This window comes from Pelodiscus sinensis, chromosome 1 (genome assembly GCF_049634645.1).
Source record: "Pelodiscus sinensis isolate JC-2024 chromosome 1, ASM4963464v1, whole genome shotgun sequence".
Classification (NCBI taxonomy): domain Eukaryota; kingdom Metazoa; phylum Chordata; order Testudines; family Trionychidae; genus Pelodiscus; species Pelodiscus sinensis.
In genome coordinates this window covers 217,743,123-217,759,473 of record NC_134711.1, presented here as the reverse complement: position 1 = coordinate 217,759,473, position 16,351 = coordinate 217,743,123, and the positions used below count along the sequence as shown (strand labels likewise).

Sequence of the window (16,351 nt, the reverse complement as noted above, 5' to 3'; positions counted from 1 at the left end):
TTTCACAGGGTTAGCATTGCTTAACTTTATTTATTTGGTGAGAGATCTTACAATTATAATATTTTTGGTTGATTTCCTTCCTCACTTTTGCTTTTTTTTCTGATATCATCATCTGATTCTAAATCTACTCTATTCTTCCTTTTCGTACTTTGTATCCATTCTCCCTCTGTCATAGGGTACGTCTAGACTACCGTGTTTTGTCGACGGAAGTTTTGTCGACAGATACTGTCGACAAAACTTCCATCGACAAAGAGCGTCCAGACACATTGAGTTCTGTCAACAAAGCAAGCTGCTTTGTCGACAGAACTCCATAGTCTGGACGCAACGTTACAGGCAATAACACCTTCTGTCGACAGAGTTCTGTCGACAGAAGGTGTTATGCCTCATAAAATGAGGTATACCATCGTCGACAAAACTGCTGAGTTCTGTCGACGTTATGTCGACAGAACTCAGCGGTAGTGTAGACGCTGGTATAGTTTTGTCGACAAAAGTCCACTTTTGTCAACAAAACTAGGGAGTCTAGACACACCCATAGACTGCAGTTTCCAGAGTGACTTCATTTGGGTCCAAAGAATCTTCTAGCGCAGTCCTGCTCTTATCTGCTGTGCCTTCTCCCTCCACTCAAATGACTTGTGGCAAACATGTCTAATTAAATTGGGTACTCCAGCTCTTAAGAGGGAACCCCACCTCATTTCCACCCTCACACCTTATGCCTCTGCTATCCTTCAGAGGGAGTTAACTGAAAGCTACATTTGACCCCTTAACAGGCACCTAATCAATAATCCTATTGATGACATTTAAGCTGCAATAAAGCCCAGCTCTCTCTGTCCCTGCTAGGGTGGCTGTGCAGGCCTACTCATTGGGGAATATTTAGATGTGTTTAGGTAGGAAAAAAAGATAGTCATTTCCTTTTCAGAAATTATGTCTTTTCTAATATCTGCTTCTTGCTCAGATCTTGCAAAAGAAGCACATAGCAATGTCCCACTGAGTACAAAAGCATGGTGACCATCCAGTTTTTCTTGATGAGTATCCGAAGGGCTATAAAATAAAAGAAAGGGCTCAATGTGACTGTCTTCTGAATATAAAATGAGCTTAGACTGAATTTAAAACAAAATACAATATAAAAAACTAAAAGCATGTTGAGAGCTAAACATCATAAATCCAGCTGAATAATTAACATGGTTGAAACAATTTCTGAAATGTATATAACTACTGTGTTAGAGGAGAATCTAGAGATATTAGAGATTTTCTTCTGGAGTGGTGGAAGAAGCAGCAATAAAAGCTAATAATACATTGCCCTTTGAGTGTGAGGCTGACAGAAACACTCTTGGGGTATGGCTATACTAGCCACCCTAGTTCGAACTAGGGTAGCTAGTGTAGCCATACCCTCAATGTAGTTTCACAAAAGCTATGTGCTCATGGGGTATTTTAATGACAAAGGATGCAGTTTACTATATTCCTCCAGGGTATGTCTACACTACAAAGTTAATTCAAACTAACAGACGTTAGTTTGAATTAACTTTCATAGGCGCTACACTAGCGCTCCGCTAGTTCGAACTTAATTCGAACTAGCGGAGCGCTTAGTTCGAACTAGGTAAACCTCATTGCACGAGGACTACGCCTAGTTCAAACTTACTAGTTCGAATTAAGGGCTGTGTAGACCCTTAATTCGAACTAGTAGGAGACTAGCTCTCCCCAGCTTTCCCTGGTGGCCACTCTGGGCACCACCAGGGAAACTCGTATGCCCCCCTCCCAGCCCCGGAGCCCTTAAAGCGGCACGGGCTGGCTACAGTGCCTGTGCCAGGTGCAAGCCTGCCAGAACCCAGCCAGCAGACCCTACACCTGGCATGCCATGAGCCACCCACTGCCACCCAGCGGGAGCCTGGCCAGGACCGCAAGAGGTGGGCACATGCCTGGTATAGTGCAGACATCATGGATCTCTTCCATTAACTCCACATTACGCACAGGAAAGTGGCCATCCAGGGCAGGAAATCTGCCAGCCTGGCCACCCAGGAGCAGGTGTGCATGAAAATCAAGGTGGTCCACTGAGACCCCCAACCCTGAGCCCAGAGCTTAGAATGGCCATACTGAGTCAGACCAAAGGTCCATCTAGTCCAGTAGCGTGTCTGCTGACAGCAGCCAACCCTAGGTACCCTGGAGGGGATGGACCAAAGACAGTGACCAAGCCATTTGTCTCGTGCCATCCCTCTCCAGCCTTCCACAAACTTTGGGCAGGGACACCATTTCTACCCCCTGGCTAATACCACTCCATGGACCCAACCTCCATGACTTGATCTAACCTCTCTTGAAACTCTGTTCTAGTTCTAGCCTTCACAGCCTCCTGCAGCAAGGAGTTCCACAGGTTGACTATTTGCTTTGTGAAGAAGAACTTTCTGTTACTAGTTTGAAGCCTGCTACCCATTCCTTTCCTTTGGTGTCCTCTAGTCCTTCTATTATGGGAACTAATGGAGAACTTTTCTTTATGCTCCCTCTCCACACCACTCGTGCTTTTATAGACCTCTATCATATCCCCCCTTCGTCTCCTCTTCTCTAAGCTGAAAAGTCCCAGCCTCTTTAGCCTCTCTTCATATGGGACCTGTTCCAAACCCCTGATCATTTTAGTTGCCCTCCTCTCTCCCAGCCTCTCTCTTCCCCTCTCCCACCTACTTTTCCCAGTCTCCCCCAGTTTTGTTCAATAAAGAGATGTTTTCTTTATTTTGTACATCAGGAAGGGGGGCTAGGGAAGGGTAAGTGGAAGGAGGTGAGGGAGGAATGGGTACGCTCCCCCAATGGGGAGGACTGGGCTGGCTCTGCGGGCTTCTCGGGGTGGACGTTCTCCTGCAGCCCCCCAATTAGGCTTCCTAATACGAACTAGCTGTACTCCTCGTGGAATGAGGAGTACAGCTAGTTCGGATTAGAAAGGCTAATCCGAACTAGCTACTCCGTGCTGCGTGTAGCCGCGTGGCCCGGGGTTCGAACTAGCTGGGATTTAAAAATGGCGGCGCCCGGCTTATGCAAATGAAGCCCAGGAAATTCAAATCCCGGGCTTCATTTGCAAGTGCGGTATGCCTACATTACCCTCCTAGTTCGAATTAGGAGGGTAGTGTAGACATACCTCCAGATATTTGTGCATATGATCACAGTAATCATAGACTCATAGAACACTAGAACTGGATGGGTCATCAAGCCCAGTCCCCTGCCCTCATGTATATGTACATGTCTTTTTTAAAATTAGACCTTAAACCAGGGAGTAGTTGCAGAAGATACTAAAAACCCTTACAGAGCGAGAACATTTAATTAAGAACAACAAGCAGTAAGCCAAGATAAATGCTATTTGAAGTGATGGAGTTCTAATCACTCCAGTTATTCAGAGATCCTACATTTAAATCCTAGAAAATGTAACAGAATTAATTGGTATAAAGGGTCAAAGTAAATTACATGCATGCAATCACAGAAGAAGGCCATACATCTACAGCTCTGTAGGAATGATTTGCAGGTGTCATATTATTCCAATTCTAAGGGGAAAAAATGAAAAGTCTGTTTCACAATTAAACTTGAGATCAGACCCTGATTCTGAGTTCCCCAACTCTTCAATGTCCTTGTGAGCTTCCATTACTATCTGGCTCTCCATCTAGTTCCATCTCCCCTTTCCACCAAATTAAATGCCTCAAGGAACAATCAAGTTAGTGTATGGCCACCCTTAGGGTGTGTCTACACAGCACCGTTATTTCAAAATAACTAATGTTAATCCAAAATAACAAATGTGCATGTACACTTCAAGCCATTATTTCAAAATAATGTTGAGCTGGAGGACCTCTTACTCTGACTCCTGTAACCCTCATTTTATGAGGAGTAAGGAAAGTTGAAGGAAGAGTGTTCTTCTTTTGACTTCCTGCTGTGTAGACAGCACCAAAAGCTAAATTAAGCTATTTCAACACAAGCTATGCAATTGACATAGCTGAAGTTCATAGCTTAATTTGACTTTAGCCCTTCTGTATAGAAGTACCCTAAGGCTACGTCTACACTACATGCTTCTTGCAGACAAGATCTTCCACAAAAACGTCTTGCACAAGAGCATGTCCACACTACAAAAGCACATTGAAAAAGCGATGCACTTTTGTGCAAGAGAGCATCCAGACTGCTTGGACACTCTCTCGAAAGAAAACTCTGATTACTATTCACAGAATAGCCACCAGAGGACTTGTGCTTTTTTCTATTCACTCTTTTTGCACAAAAAACCTCTGTTACCCATCCACACACACCTTTTTGTGCAAGAACTCTTGCACAAAAAGGAGTTATTCTCTGTAGAAAGAGAAATACCTACACCACAAAACCCCCTCTGTTCTTTTGACTTACTGTAAATTTAATTGTGCAAAAATGTGCTTGAGGTGTGGATGCTCTTTGGGTTTTTGCACAAAAACAACTGTTTTTCTGCAAAAAAAACTGAAGTATAGACATAGCCTTAGTGTGTGGCCTTCACTGGCATGTGTGGGAGTCCTCTCAGGTCTATAAAAACACAATTCAGTTGCTGAACCTTGCCCATATATAAAACATTGAAGTGCACAGGTGGGCAGCTTTCAGATATAAATGTATTTCCGTTAGTTTTCCTTTAAACTATATTGGAATGGAACATATGAAAAATCCAGAATAGAAACATTATTTTTAGGTTTTAGAAGCCAAGCCAAAGAAAATGTAATCTTAAAAGCAACAAACTGGGTAATTTCTGCACCTTTGGGTTAATCTTGCCCCTTGCCTCTATTGTCACAGGAAATCGCCTGACAATAGAACTGAAATCGTTCCTCTGTCCAGGGAAAGGAACAGGATTCTGAAGAGGGCCCAGTACAGCAATAGACACCTTTCTGTGTCACCGGCAGATACATGCTGGCTGTGGAAAGGATGGGGCACTATAAATTGATTTCTCCTGGATCTCTGATGATGGAATCATGTCTGAAGCTACTTCTGCTTAGGGATGTAATAGTGTAGCTGATTAACTGATTAATCGATAAGCAAAAGTTTATAGGTTAATGCTATAGACTACACACATCCCCTCCTCCCCCCAGCCAGTAAATTTTGTAGCAGGCTGTCTAGCAGCCCAGCTCAATTCTGGCTTGTGCTGGGTCTGGGACCTACCCCCATTGTGGCTCTGCATTTAAAGTGTATTAGGAACCAGACAGGCAGGCAGCCCAGCTCAGTTCTTGCTTGTGCTGGGTCCAGGAGCTCAACCCCCTCCCTCTCCCTTGCCCCAGACAGGGTCTGGTTTTAAAACTGGCTCCCTTTGCAGACCAGCTCCCTCCTAGCACCCTGCACTGCTGCCTCTGATATGGAGGCAGCAGCACAGAGTGGCAGGGGGCTCCTCAGGAGTGGGGCCGGAGCACACTGGCTGCTGGCCCCACTCCCGGTGACTATAGAATAGTTGACTAACCGATACGAATTCATGAGGTTGATCGACTATTGAATTAACTGATATTTAACGTCTTTACTTCTGCTCCACTGTCACGCTGCCGTCTCGTAAGGAGAATCAACAGAGAACCAGAAACTTTACCTTTCACAACAAGATCACAGCATTCTAAAAGCATTTGATGTCTCATAGTACCTTTAATTTATTGGTATGCAGAATTTTAATTATATCAGTCTCATGCTCAACAGCCCTATTACTTCAGAGACTTTGGGAGTGAGACTTTCTTTTCCTACCAATCATAAAGCAGGGATTTTTCATGAGTTGTTAAGCTGGCAAAGTCTGGGGAAAGACAATGAACAAGGTGACAGCACATTCTGTTAATATGGGTCCAGTGTAGATATCTGGTTAAAGAATCACATGCATCTTATGTAAATCTGAGCACCAAACCAAAAAGAGGGATGGATCCCCCCTATAGATTGTGGAACAAATGGAATGCAGCATGCAGTAACTGATACACCTAGGAACCTCTCACCACTTTACTTGTACCCTTAACTCTTATGCAAAGGAAGGGTGGCAGGGGAGTTCAGCAAAAGATGTTGATATGCTCTGCACTGACCTGGAGGGTGGACTCAACTGGGCCAAATCTTCCTGTAGCATGTAAGTCAATATTGCATGTTAAACAATGCTTTACGTCTTATTCTACCCACTTCACATGGGACAGGGAAAGAAAGCAAGAGGGAGGTGCACTAGTTCTTTTTAAATTCCATCTGCATTGTGTGATGCTTTAAATGTAGACTCAGCAGTTCTCTCGCTCAGTAGATTTCAGCAACACTATTCCTATACACAATGTAATTACAAATATATCACTAAAACATATCTGAGGCATGCACTACTTACCTGTTTGCAGTAACCATGCACATTTATCTTTTGCTTATAGTTTAATATGGGGCTAAGAGAACATTATTTTTTCCCAAGAATACCCTATTCATTCTCCCCATAAGTCAATGGAGCTTTTGGGAATTAGCTGTTTTCTGGGTGGATGAACAATACTGTCATTTTTTTTTTAAGATCAAGATGAAAAGCGAAAAATAAATAAAAATGGAGAAAAAGAGCATATGCTTCAGAAATAAAGATTTATTGCTGCAACATTATGCTCAGCGTTGTTACAGACCTTATGATCTGTACATTTTTTTATTCCTTTGCAGACAGATCCTTTGCCTTGGCACCCTGACATCTGTGTTTAATAAAACCACTGTTTCCAGGCATCTTCTGAAGAAAACATTAAAAGTAAGTAAAGACAGAAGATGTGCATTTAAGAACTTTTCTGTTCAGCTTGGGCAAGTGAGAAGAGAGGGTGTGGGGATGGTCATTTCAACAGTGGCAGAAACGTGTTTGTCATTATTCTTAAAGTACTCCCTCCACTCCCACCTCCCAGCAAATGCAGACAGTACATTTGTTCCGTTGGAAAATGATTTATGGATAAGTGCACATTAGCAATGTTGGCACCAGAATTATTATAAAATATTATGCTGGGTCTAAGAGATTAAAAATTCCAACCCCAGCTTCTCTGGCAAGCAAGTCACATATTTTGGGACAAAGATGTAAAATACTCCGAGAGACAGATAAATAGTGTGTATTAAAACCTCCGTTTGTGTTCAAAATCTGACAAAATATTTAGCTCAGGATTATTTTTGTGTTTTATCAGTTACTGATTATTTAATTATTTTTCAGTTTAAACATGTTTTTCTGATCATTTGTCTATATGTGCATAGCTTGCTACAAACACAGAATATTTTACATCACTGGTAGAGATTTAAGTGTCAAATGCTGTTCACCATTTCTTATCAATGCTTGTTCTTCCCCTGCTGTGCACCCAATCCTGCACTCACTAGCTTGTTCTTGAAAATCAACTGAAAATTTTTCTGAAGGTCCTGATTCTTCAAGTTGCTCCCTGTTGGCAGATCTATGTGAAATGAAAGAAACAGTGGTCTAGAAGTTACTAGCCTAGGACTCCAAAGATGTAAGTTTAAGTCTCTGTCCTACGACAGAGTTCTTATATGATTGTGGGTAAGTCACATAGCTTCTCTGGGAATCAGCTTTCCACCTATAAAATGGAAATAATAGCACTCAGTCTCTCTCTCATACTGGGGTATTTTGAGGATAATTTTTTCCCATTTTTCTGAAGTCATATATTTATGTAAAATAAACTGAGCAAAATGTCTCTTTGTGCTTGATGGTTTTACTCAAATGAGTGTTGTACATATTAGCTAACTAAAAATAAAGAAAATGAAAACCATGTGATGATAGCACCTAATCTCCTCTACTGGAGAAAAATGTGAGGGGTGTTCTGGATCCTCAGGTGAATAGAACATAATTCTGAAAAATGCGCTATGCAAACAAAAATATTATATAATTCTCTTGGGAAGACTACATGGTATATTAAGAAAAAAAGTCAGTAAGTTACTTTGAAAAAGAAACATGAAACTGAGGTGAAGAATGTTCTCATTTAAATTTCCATCATATCCCCTGAGTCTCTTATAAATGTTTGCTCCTTCACACCTGGTTTCCTTCCCTCTGTGATGAAGAAGAGCACTGGCTGATTTAAAATTCTATGTCCCTATTACTTTTTATTCAGCTCGGTTAGGAGGCAACTGGTTTCCATTCCATGAAAGAGTCAATTTCACGTATCATCACACTTGGTCAAAGCATAACTAAAGACCTATGGGTATGAAAACTGCAATAGTTTCACAAAGTGATCCGTTTCAAGTATGCAGAATATGCACCTGGCCAAACAACAATAGGATATCATTCCTTTTCTTAACTAGAAGAATATTTTGCAATTCTGAAGTGCTAAAGATGTAACGGCCTGCTTGTTCAGGGTGGTGCTCTGTCCCCCCTGGTGGTAGCAAGGTCGGCTAGAGATTGATGAGTTTGCTATAGCCTTGACTCAGAGTCTTTTAGCTCAAGCAGTGGAGGATCAGGCATGTAGTTCAGGAATTTCTAAGTCTGATCACCAATGTCCCTGTGCGGGTGGGCATTACAAGTAAAGATTGAACATGGGATCTCTTGGGCTAAATGCATAAGCCTCTGCTTCCTGAGCTAAAACACACTTCTCTTACCCAAAGCTGTGGGCACATCAAGCTCTAGTTAGCAAAGCCACCACTAGAGGGGGACAGAGTGTCACCCTTAGCAGGCAGTGGTTACAAATATATAGAGCCTTATCCTGAGCTATGCCTTAATGCTGATGCAATCAAAGGTGGGTTTACACCATCTCTATGTCTCTTCACATTTCTGAGTCCACTGCCTAATGAAGAACAACTCCATTGAACATGGCATATTGGGACAACTGCATGACTAAGGACATAAACATGAATAAGGGTTTGGAATACCAGGTTTCTCATTCTGTAGCAAATGATAAATATATTCCCAGCTTTGAAATTAATAACATGACTATAATACTGTACAGGACACCAGGTTTTGCTTTTAAACAGAGGCTATATCTAGACTGAAGGCGTCTTTCGAAAGAGGCTCTTTCGAAAGCATCTTTCGAAAGAGCCTCTTTCGAAAGATCGCGTCTAGACTGCAGGCGGATCTTTCGAAAGAGCAATCCGCTTTTTCGAAAGAGAGCACCCAGCGAGTCTGGATGCTCTCTTTCGAGGAAGCCCTATTTACATTGAAGAACGCCTTCTTTCGAAAGAGGAACTTTCGAAAGAAGGCGTTCTTTCTCGTGAAACGAGGTTTACCGCCATCGAAAGAAAAGCCGCGTTCTTTTGAAATAATTTCGAAAGAACGCGGCTTGAGTCTGGACGCAGGGGAAGTTTTTTCGGGAAAAGGCTACTTTTCCCGAAAATCCCTGAGTCTGGACACAGCCATAGATATCAAGTGGCAATTTCTTGCATTTATAGATTGAGCAATATAGCTTAAGTTGTTGTGATTATATGAAGTGCTGGGTGGCTAGCTTCACAATTGATAGTAATGTTGCTGAAAAATAGCCTAGAAACGGGGGGGGGGGGGGGGGAGGGTTCTGCTGTCCATAGAGGAGAATAAAACAACCCCTAAGCAAGAAACATCAGCTTTTCTAATGGACTTTGTCAGCCTAAATCCAGACTCAGTTCACTGTACTTTCAAAGGTTGGGTTGTTTAAGGGGTTTTCTGAAAAGTTTGTTTTATTATATTTCATGTGCTTGTGCTACAGATCCATGCCCTTGTGGCTGCAAACTGGTCTTTAAGCCATCAGCTGTATTATCACAGAGCACACTTGTCTAAATAATAGTTCTCTTTGATTCAATACAATGAGCTTGTATGACAATGAAGTGAACATCAGGTTGAAAAAATAGCCAAGCTCTCAAGAAACTGAAATCAGCACAAGGAAATGTTTCTTTTCCTTTCTTCTAAAAAACCCCACAACCCTATCTTTTTGGAAGTGTCTCAGGGAGCTTTGTAGCTTTCAGCAAAGCTACTACCTTTAATAAAGTAGCTGGTACTCTAAAGAACAATCGCCACTTTCCTTGCAAAGTGAGAAGTCCTTTTAAATATTTCATAACAATCTGGGAGCTTTAAGCACAAGGCAGCAACAGCACTAGGGGTTATGTCCTCAGCAGACTTTAGTGCAGGAGAGGTGCAGAGGGGAGCGAAATGGCTCTACGTTCCAGAGTCCCTTACACTGGTGTCAGTCATTGCCTAGTGTGCTCTAATCCCCCACCTTTAACTCTGGGGAATCCACAGCTACCTCTTTAAAGTATATTTTTGACCTCTCTGTGCTGCCCAATCTCCACAAAAACAACTAGAATGAGACCCCAGGGTTCTGATTCCAAAGCCTGACATGTCACAGATTGACAACAAGTGAGTGAAGAATACTTTTTTACCATATGTCCTTATTTAAATGGTTAAAAGCTTAACCTGGAAAGTTTTTTAACAAATCTAGATCCATCTTGTATGCAAAGCATTTCTAATTACAGATAGTGGAAAAGGGTAAATTAAAAAGTATTGAAAACGGAAAGATTTTGCTGATGTGACCTACTTATAGTGTACTCAAAAATGCATTTCTTTTCTGCATTTTTCACTAGCTCAGTTTTTAACCCTGGCAGGGCTCCCCACTCCATTCCCCATGCACAATGTTCTCTGCCTCTGAATGAAGGCAAGCAGTTTCTGAAATCGTTCAAAGATCTTATCTCCATCAAAGTTCATCCATCTAGTCCTGTACTGCAATACAATTAAGGATTCACATTCTTAAACATTTCCCCTGTTTTAACTGTGTGAATGTTATCTACAGTTTGCACATGCCATTTAGCCACAAGTGAAGGGTGGAAGTCAGGTAGGTGTGGGCACAGGAATTCAGATTAGAGAATTCAGGAATTCATGACTGCTTTGTGATAGTCCATGAATACTTCATGTGGTCTTAGTTATTGGGGTGTTTATTGTTTTAGTTTACTTGGTTTAGTAATACGAAGGGTTGCTGGTATTAAACAAGCTGAAAGGGAAATTGTGTATTAAGATAAGCCACCCCTTTGCAGACTCTTGAAGACTGTTAAGAGAACCCAAACTATTAACTATGAAGATTCTACCTCATGGGTCCATCTAACTTACAGAACTGGTTTTGAAAAGAAGGGCCAATATCTAATAAGAACAGAAGGAACAGTTTTAGAAGGAACACTTTCTCAGTAGGGGTATGTCTACACTACCCTGCTAGTTCGAACTAGCGGGGGTAATGTAGTCATCTGCAATTGCAAATGAAGCCCAGGATTTGAATTTCCCGGGCTTCATTTGCATGAAGCCGGCCGGCGCCATTTTTAAATGCTGGATAGTTCGAACCCCATACCGCGCAGCTACACGTGGCACGGAGTAGCTAGTTCGGATTAGGCTTCTAATCCGAACTAGCTGTACTCTTCGTGGAATGAGGAGTACAGCTAGTTCGGATTAGGAAGCCTAATCCGAACTAGCTACTCCGTGCCGCGTGTAGCCGCGCGGCACGGGGTTCGAACTAGCCGGCATTTAAAAATGGCGCTGGCCGGCTTCATGCAAATGAAGCCCAGGAAATTCAAATCCCAGGCTTCATTTGCAATTGCGGATGACTACATTACCCCCGCTAGTTCGAACTAGCGGGGTAGTGTAGACATACCCTAGGTGGGAATTGTTCAGTGTTGTCAGATAAGGGGACCAGACAGACACAAGACCAGTGAGGTTTCTAAAGAAGTTGAGCAGATTGGTCACAGGAAGGAGCCAAATGGATTGCCACCTCTCTTCCTTCCTCGTATGGGGAGACCTTGCCCCCTTCCTGCTGTGACTGCTGCTGGAGTGGGTTGCCTTCATACAGTCCATTAGGTATAAATAAGACAAGTAAATGAACAAAATCTAGACCACATCCTGTATTATGGAATATACACAGGGCCTTATTCCAATCTCTCCACTGTAACTCCACTGATGAAAGATCAGATTTGCATCTTTCAAATTTGGAATGAGTTGTTCATTTTCCTATTATTTCATTTTCAGCTATGCACCATTCTTGTTATGGTCTGTATTACATATGCAGGGCTGAAATCAGCAGAAGACAGACAAGGCAACCAATCCAGCTCTCATTGAAGAGAATGACAAAACTCCCATTGTTTTCACCTAGACAAAAATCAAGCACATGAGTTTAGTATTTGGTTTGCACTCCCCAGGCTTCCACTGTGTATGAGGATCTTTCATTTTCTCTAAGTAGAAAGTGGAGGGGGATTATTTTTAGTCATTGCAAAAATTACATCAGGGTAATAGCTGAACTTTTCACCTTTCTGCTAAATGAGCCAACAAAAAAGCCACATTTTGCCCGCTTTGTTCCAAGAAATCTTTGCTTTTAAATGTTTAAGCTATTTTTGTATAACCTAGCAAATTTTATCTCTCATATTTTGCATTTGTGAATCATCAGGGAGAGAAGAGAGAATTTATGAGCACAGGACAAAAATAAAAGGAGAATTTATAAGTGTGTGTTTTCTTTACTTTAGGATTTGCTGTTTTACTGTGTCTAAATCCCATCAGAGGGTTTACATTACCCATATTTTGAGTATGGTCCAACTGCAATTTTCAAATGTTAACTTGGAATTGGAAAACCCAATGTTTAAAGTTTTCAGAGATAGAGTTTTGGTTTGAGTCCATATCTGATACTGCGCCAGCTCTACCTACAGTGGTACAATTTACAATGCAACGATGGTCCAGTGGTGAAAGCATTATCTAGTCACTGTGGAGCCTTTCTTTCAAGTCTCTGCTCTGTCACATGCTTCTTGTATGACTATGGGCAAGGCGCTAAAGTTAGTTCTACGAAGGTATATGGATGTCTAAGTCCCTTAAATGCCATTGAGATACACAAAAAAAACCTCTAATGATGGGGTGAAGAAAAGCTGCTAGACACAAATCAGAAAAAAAGATCAGCTCTGGCCTGAGAAGGACTTTGCCTGATATAAGAACTAGAGTGAGAAATTATGATTTGTAACAATTTATTTTAGGGCACATCTACAGAGCAGGGCAAATTAAGCTATGCAATCTCCGCTACATCAATTGCGTAGCTGAAGTCAAAATGGCTTAGTTCAGCTTTTGGAGCTGTCTACACAGCAGGAAATTGAAGGAATTATACTCTTCCTTCAACTTTCCTTACTTCCCAGAAAATGAGAGTTACATGAATTGGAGTAAGAAGTCCTCCAGTTCGCCGTTATTTCAAAACAATGGCTTGCTGTGTAGATGCGCTTTTTGTTATTTCAGAATAATGTCAGCTATTCTGAAATAATGCTGCTGTGTAGACATATCCTGAGTGTATTAGGCTTAGCTGGTGTGTTTTAATTTATTTTAGCTTAGTAACTTACTTTGATTTGTTTGTTTATCACTTGAAACCACTTAAATCCTACTTTTTATACTTGGAAAGGAATCCATGAGAGCTGGCTGTATTTTAAAGAAGCCTTAAGCCTGGAGGCACAGGAACAAACCATTCTGATGTGCAGTAAGAAAAGCAAATATGGTAGGCAAACAGTTTGGCTTCTCAGGGAAATCCTTGGTGAGCTTAAAAACAGAAAGGAAGCTTATAAAAAGTGGAAACTTGAACAGATGACTAGGGAGGAGTATAAATATATTGCTCGAGAATGCAGGGGAGTAATCAGGAAGGTGAAAGCACAAATGAAATTGCAGCTAGCAAGGGATGTGAAGAGTAACAAGAAAGGTTTCTATAGGCATGTTTGCAATAAGAAGGTGATCAGAGAGGGTATGGGGACCTTACTGGATGGGGAAGGTAACCTAGTGACAGGTAATATGGGAAAAGCTGAAGAACTCAATGCTTTTTTTGCCCCTGTCTTCACAGACAAGGTCAGCTCCCAGACTACTGCACTAGATAACACAGTATGGGAAGGAGGTGGGCAGCCCTCAGTAGAGAAAGAACAGGTTAAGAACTATTTAGAAAATCTAGACATGCACAAATCGATGGGTCTGGATTTAATGCATCCAAGGGTACTGAGGGAGTTGGCAAATGTCACTGCAGAGCCTTTGGCCATTATCTTTGAAAACTTGTGGAGATCGGGAGAGATCCCGGATGATTGGAAAAAGGCAAATGTAGTGCCCATCTTTAAAAAAGAGAAGAAGGACAATCCAGGAAACTAGAGACCTGTCAGCTTTACCTCAGTCCCCGGAAAAATCATGGAGGGGATCCTCAAGGAATCCATTCTGAAGCACTTGGAAGAGGGGAATATGATCAGAAATAGTCAGTATGGATTCACCAATGGCAAGTCATGCCTCTCCAATCTGAGTAGCTTCTATGATGAGGTAACTGGTTCTGTGGACATGGGGAAGTTAGTGGATGCGATATACCCTGACTTTAGCAAAGCTTTTGATACAGTCTCCCACAATAAAGTTAAGGAAATATGGATTGGATAAATGGCCTGTAAGGTGGATAGAATCCCAGCTAGATTGTTGGGCCTAAAGGGATCAATGGCTTGACGTCTGGTTGGTGGTCAGTTTCAAGTGGCATGCCCCAAGGATTGGTTTTAGGGCAAGTTTTATTCAATATCTTAATTAATGACCTGGATGAAGGGATGGATTGCACCCTCATCAAGTATTCCAATGACAATAAGTTAGGGGGAGAGGTAGATACATTGGAGGGCAGGGATAGGGTTCAGTGTGACCTAGACAGATTAGAGGATTGTGCCAAAAGAAATCTGATGTGGTTCAACAAGGACAAGTGCAGAGTACTGCACTTGAGATGGAAGAATCCCAAGCATTGTTACAGGTTGGGGACAGACTGGCTAGGTAGCCATTTAGCAGAAACAAAACTGGGGATTACAGTGCATGAGATGATGGATATGAGTCAACAGCATGCCCTTGTAGCCAAGAAGGCTAATGGCATATTAGGTGTATTAAGAGGAGCATTGCCAGAAGAGCCATAGAAGTGATTATTCCCCTTTATTCGGCACTAGTGAGGCCACATCTGGAATATTGCATCCAATTCTGGGCCCCCCACTACAGAAAGGATGTGGACTCATTGGAGGGGGTGGGGGAAGGGCAACCAAATTGATTAGGGAACTGGAGCACTTGATCTACAAGGAGAAGCTGAGGGATTTGGGCTTATTTAGTCTACAGAAGAGAAGAGTGTCAGGGGAGAGGTGGGATTTGATAGCAGCTTTCAGCTTCCTGAAGGGAGGATCCAAAGAGGATGGAGAGAGGCTATTCTCAGTAGTGACGGATGGCAGAACAAGGGGCAATGGTCTCAAGTTACAGTGGGAGGAGGTCTAAGTTGGATATTAGGAAAAACTATTTCACTAGGAGGGTAGTGAAGCACTGGAATGGGTTACCTAGGGAGATGGTGGAATCTCCATCCCTAAAGGTTTTTAAGTCTTGGCTTGACAAAGTCCTGGCTGGGTTGATTTAGTTTGAATTGGTTCTGCTTTGGGCAGGGGGCTGGATTTGATGACCTCCTGAGGTCTCTTCCAGTCCTATGATTCTATGACTCTATGAAAGTATTGCAGCAAGGGAGGTTTAGATTGGACTTTAGGAAAAAGTGGTTAGGGTGGTTAAACACTGGAATAAATTACCTCGGGAGTCTGTGGATTCTCTAATCTCCAGAGATATTCAAGAGTAGGTTCGACAGACATCTATCAGGGATGATTGAGACAGTGCTTGGTCCTGGCATGAAGGCAGTGGATTGGATGTGATGAGCTCTTGAGGTCTCTTCTAGTTCCAGTATTCTATGATTCTATGGTTCTATAATAAATACATGGTATTTTAAATTAATTTTTCCTAAATATTGATAGAGACAACTGCATTTTTCCATTCACTGTAAAAATTAACACAGTTTTTACATCTTACAAGGATATTCTGTTGTCTCCAATGATAAATTTAATTTCAAACAGATGACAGAGTAGGAATACACAAAAAAGCTGCTTGTACCAAGCACCATCACATTTTACTAGCAAAACAATTAATATATAGGGGATTTTGCAAGCAAAAACATGGAGATTTTCAGAAAGTAATTTCATTATTATCTCCTGGACTTCTTTCCATTTTTCAGCATCCAGTGCACAAGTTTTGGAAAGTTAACACAGTACTAATTCAGCCACTTGTGCCACATAAAATGGGAGTGTGATAAAGCTTTGGAGGGTTTGGATTTGATCAGTTAACATATGTATTCATGCAGAACCAATATGGCCATGCTCAAGGACTATGAAATCCCTTGTCAATCATTTAAGTTTTATAATAAATTCAGTTTTGTAAGTGGTTTGCACTGTTACATGTTATAAGTGGTTTGCACTGTTATATGCATCTAGCTTCAATCAGGGAATCCACTCAACCATTTAGATGTGTCAAATTGGATAAATACCATGAATGTGCTCAGGCATAGTTAGACCTGCATAGTGACAATCAATATATTGTTAAAACATTTCAATAGTATCTGTCCAAAGAATCTGATGAAATTCCCTGTGACACAGGGTTCCACTCCACCTA

General features: G+C 41.7%; 1 long non-coding RNA gene across 1 annotated transcript in view; it reads left to right on the top strand.

Annotated features, from left to right (window-relative positions):
* The window catches only part of LOC112544282 (uncharacterized), an 86,179-nt gene that overhangs the window by 40,255 nt on the left and 29,573 nt on the right, over positions 1-16,351 (top strand). The window contains exon 2 of the long non-coding RNA XR_003087610.2: positions 6,604-6,685. This is a non-coding gene — a long non-coding RNA (uncharacterized LOC112544282). The remainder of the gene's footprint in view (positions 1-6,603; positions 6,686-16,351) is intronic.